The sequence below is a fragment of the Papaver somniferum genome, chromosome 9 (genome assembly GCF_003573695.1).
Source record: "Papaver somniferum cultivar HN1 chromosome 9, ASM357369v1, whole genome shotgun sequence".
Classification (NCBI taxonomy): domain Eukaryota; kingdom Viridiplantae; phylum Streptophyta; class Magnoliopsida; order Ranunculales; family Papaveraceae; genus Papaver; species Papaver somniferum.
Genome location: NC_039366.1, coordinates 19,999,469 through 20,004,554, shown reverse-complemented (window position 1 = coordinate 20,004,554; position 5,086 = coordinate 19,999,469). Strand labels below are relative to the sequence as shown.

At 36.7% G+C, this 5,086-nt stretch overlaps 2 pseudogenes; both read left to right on the top strand.

The window, feature by feature from the left end:
* The first annotated feature begins 346 nt into the window (after positions 1-346).
* On the top strand, positions 347-1,056 carry LOC113309110 (annotated as a pseudogene).
* A 583-nt stretch (positions 1,057-1,639) lies between these two features.
* Positions 1,640-3,609, top strand: LOC113309111 (annotated as a pseudogene).
* The last annotated feature ends 1,477 nt before the right edge of the window (positions 3,610-5,086 follow it).

Here is a 5,086-nt window from a genome sequence, read left to right as displayed (position 1 = left end):
GAAAAATTAACCATGGACGAAGGGAATTCACCATATTCTGATGGTAAATACAGAATCAGCGCATTACCAGATAACCTTATTCATAGCATTCTATCTTTCATTGACATGAGATATGCCGTTCAAACCAGTGTATTATCAAAAAGATGGAGATATACCTGGACTTCTCTCACAACGCTAAACTTCAATCAAGAAGAGGGCTATAGCAATATTGCAGATTTTGTTAACAAGGTACTCATGTTTCGTGACAGTTGTCGTATACAAGGTTTTATTTCGAAGCTTATGATGATGAGGTTGTCAATTCAACTCATATTTATTCATGGATTGCTGCTGCTGTATGGCGTAATGTTGAAGAGCTGAATAGTGGCTGTGTATGTAATGGGGACTTTGTGATCCCTCCATGCTTATGTACATGTAAATCATTGACAAAATTGGATTTGTATGTTTGTGGTGATGAAGATTATCCTGGAAAGATTGTTCTACCTACTTCAGTGAGTTTACCCAAGCTTAAATCAATGAGTCTGAATCTGGATTATCTATTCTTTGAGGATGAGTATTCAACTAATGAGTTTTTTTTTCTAGTTGTCCAGCTCTGGAGTCACTAGACCTGGGAATTTGTACATTTAGGGATATGAATCTCAATATTTCTTCGCTCATACTTAAGCGTTTTGGTTCAAATATTTTTCATGATGGCGGTATGAATCTCGATGCTTCTTCATTCATAGGCAGACCCAAACTCAGACTCTATGCTCCGAATCTTACAACTTTAGATCGCACACGTTACAAGCTTAGAGACTACTCCTTTGGGAATCTTTCTTCCCTTGTCAGTGCTTGTATTTACCTGGAAGTAGAGAAGATGATAAGATACCAGGAAGCAACATCGAGCTTCTTCCAGAAAAGAAAGAATTATATGCTCGATGTATGATGAAATTGGTAAGAATGCTTCACAACGTGAAATCTCTAGCATTGTCAGGGTATTTTCAGGTATGTCTACTGTCTTTTAAGGATATATTTATTGATAATATACTTGCAAGTTCTAACTAGCTAGGATCACTCATTACCGCAAAATGATTGTGTTAAATGAATTAACCTTGTCAGATTAAGTTGGCTGTCAATTGGGTATTTCAAAATTTTGAAGCAAATGTGACGAATCAGCAATTCAACAGTGACCCCTAAGCGTGTTAAACAATATTTCATATGTTGTGGGGCCATGGCTCTTGGTAAATCATGGCTTCCTCATAAGATGCTTTTGGGGCTAGTTTATATCTGTTTCTATCAACAGAGAGTCAAACTGGATATACAAACTCCTAACTTTAGAAATTCTTATAAGAGCTTTTGAGGTGCGATTCTGGATAGACAGGGAGTACATTTGTGAGCCTTTGTAATGACTGAAATGAACTAGTATTGTGTGTTTGTGATTTCCACTTTGCGGGGTTTTTATTATCTGCACTTCAAATTTACCTGTTGTCAGTGCATGATTTGTCGTTATTTTGAGATGCAACTGGCTGTAGTTTTTAAAGACACGAGGTTGTCTAGTTGACAAGTCTATTTCGGCCATGCCATATTTTGGTGCTCCACTTACTAACTGAATTTTCCTGTTATTTGTCTTTCTCTGCTAAGGTTTTATCAGAAGCTACTGAAATTATGGACAGTCCACTCCCAAAAATTTTGAATCTTCGAACACTCCGGCGTAAAACCTGGCTTTCAAGAGACTGCCGCAAGCAAACATATTTCTTCTCATGATATCTCCTAATATAAAATCTCTTTGCCTTGAGATTAATACGGTAATGAGTCTAATGAACAAACCATTTGTCATTGGTTTTTATTATCTACAAGGAGGAATCCTGGATAACGATCCACCTTCTACTTTAATGTATAATTCTGTTCGTTGTCCAGATACTATTTGATACTCCCCCATTGTTCCCTTACTGTGATGAGGTAATAATCAAGGACTCTGTAATAGTCGTTCATTCTTCTTTCTTTTTTAATTTTGTTTTTGCTTTTCTTATCGTCTTTGATATTTTTTTTTAAACTGAATTTGGTTGACAGTTTGAGAGCTAGTGATGCTGCAAAATATGAATTTATTTTTCTGGTTATATTATAGATAAACGATTCAAGGAGCCAGGAGGACTACTGGGACTCAGGATTATCCCTGCCTTGCATGTTGTATCACCTCAAGTTTGTCAAGATTCGAGGTCTTCGAGGATGTATTAACGAGCTAAAGTTTATAGAGATTCTGCTGAAAAATTCCATGATCTTGGAGAAAGTGGTTCTATACAGTATTATGAAAAACCCATGCACAGAGAGACGGATGGTGAAATTTAATGAAATAGTACTTACATTTCCAAGAGCCTCGACATGTACCATTTTTCTGAACCCATCCAAGTAGGTGAGTCAGTTTTTTCCTTAAAATTGCAGATGTCCTACTCTTTTGCTTTCTTTCTAATTCTAATATCGGTTCAGAAAGGATGCTTACGAAGTAGGAAATAGATATACCGTTTGTGCTACATATGTTAATTTATGCCCACTTATATTCCAATAATAGTTTTCTGCTGATGATATTTGTATGATTATTTTCAGGTGATGCGATGGCGCTACCATGAGAATATTTTGTAGCTCATTAGATGCGTAAGCAAGCAAAAGTGGGGCTTTGGCCAGAGTTTTTCGGTTATACCATTGTGCTTTGTTGGAGAAGTAGCCTGTTTTTTTGATCAAAATGGCACAATTTTGGATTACAGTGCAAACTTTAGGTCAATGAGGTAGAATTTGGATCAGTTATACAAAATTTGTGTGACACAATTCAAATTTTGAACCATACAACAGACTATGGTCATACTTGCAGTATTGGATTACAATGCAGATTTAAATCTTTTTTATGTCTCGAGTCGTTAACCAAATTATGGCGCTGATAAAGTTTTGGTTATAATACAAATTTTGGGTCTAAGGGACTAACCTATGTAGCAAAACTTTGGGTGGTAAACTTTGGATCATACAACAATGCAAATTGGGATCGTGCACATATTATGGGTCACAGTGTAGATTTTTGGCATCACAACCAATCATTGTACGCTCTTAACAGCCTCGCTCCTCAATCATATCCGGTAACAATTCCACACTCCTAACTACAGGTAATTTTTGTTCTCAATTTAAGTTTAGAACCGCCTTTGTAGGAATGTAAAACCCTAGAAATGAAATGAACTTGAGGTTTTGGGGTATTTTACATTGATAACAACTGATTACTCAGAATCGAAGTTCAATTGATTAGTTAACATAATACACTACTTCATTTAAATTTTTTGTTGATTTTGTTTATGATTGTTTTTTCTTTTCTCTTGCCAGACAAATTCACCAGATTCTGATGGTAAAGAAACATTGGTGTGGAAGAGGACTATAATGTTGCAGATTTTATTGACAAGGTACTCTGGCTTCGTGATAGTTGTTGTATACAGAGCTTTTTTCTTGCTACTGATGAGGTTATTGATATAACTCATATTTATTCATGGATCGCTGTTGCTGTAAGGCGTAATGTTGAAGAGCTTGATATTTTCTGCATATGTACATGTAGATCATTGGCAAAATTGGATTTGAATGTTTATAATAGTGAAGGTTATCGTGGCAAGGTTATACTACCTACTTCGGTGAGTTTACCTAGGCTCAAGTCGTCGATGTATCTAAATCTTGAGAATCTATTCTTTGACGACAAAGCTTTAGAGGGTGCTACAATAGCACTGCTATTAATCTCCAAAAACCACTGTGGATGTTTCTGCATTGATCTTGGAATCAGGTGGCAGTAAACTATTCCAGAATTTTCCTTTAAAAGTCAAGTCAAGTAATTTATGTGATGTTGAGTGGTCACTGCCTATGAACTACACAAAATGCAGTGTTCCAGAAAGAGATAAGTCGACTCGAAAGAATTATGAACCACATTGGAGTACTAACATACATGTTTTATCATCCCAAACTCAAACCATTGAAGAACTACAAGTTAAACGAAGTCTTTAAAAAAATGTTAATCACACATCACTAAAGTACTAAATACGGCTCAATTAACATTCCTTAAAATTCCCAAAGATCAAATGCAGAGGTTTTATTCTAGTTTCGGGCTACAATTTTCTTTTCTTTTTTTTAAAAAGAACTGATATTGATCACTGCCCTAACCAAAACAAGCTGCTCTTTGATAATCCCTGGCATCAGGTTACATTTATTATGGTTCACAATAACTGACCCCCACCAACTGTAAACGATCATAAAACCCCCGACTTCAAGATGTAAACCAAGAAATAACTGAGAGAGAGAGAGAGAGAGAGATTACAAGGCGGTTTATACTGATGAAAACCACGACCATCAGGGCGAACCCGATCTACATCTTTGAATATAGATGGTTGTATTCTGTTCAATGGAGATGGTGAATACGTTGTTGGAGCTCCTGTTGCTATCTCTCTCTGGCGTCTTCTCTCCCACCCTCTCTCTCTCTAGTCTATTCGCTGGAAGTGTCGTGTGAAAAAATGTTGTTGAAAACATACAATGATACAGAAACTCCTAGTGCTGCTAACCCATAACCGGGATTTAGACTTGGGAATGTGACTTTAGTTTACAGCCCATGTTCTGGGGTAGATCGATTGAGACTTGGTTATTGATAACATGTGAGTTTCTGAAGAGATAGTCAAGAAAATGAAAAATGATTAAGCTGTACAAGATAGTTCAAGGTTGCTACTATGGGACACCAAATTCCACGGTGGGTTACCAGTCCCCATTCCCCATCCTCAACTACTCTTCTATCATATGGATACTAAACCTAGTTTAGAACTATCAAACAGATTTGAACCTTCATATGATCAGGTTTGAACGAGTCTACTTTATCTCGACTTTCTCCAGAGCAATTAAATGTGTATGCCTTAGTAAATCAGTCAGAACGACCAACTTTTCATAATAGAGTTCATTTATAGCCTAGCACAGTCATGTAAGCATATGAATGTATGATCATTGGCCTAACAATTCGGTGTGGTATTACTCCGTGAACAGATTCTGGATTACCATACCTCGTGAATCTTTGGAGTCGACCATCCCCGAGAATCTTTGAACCATTCCC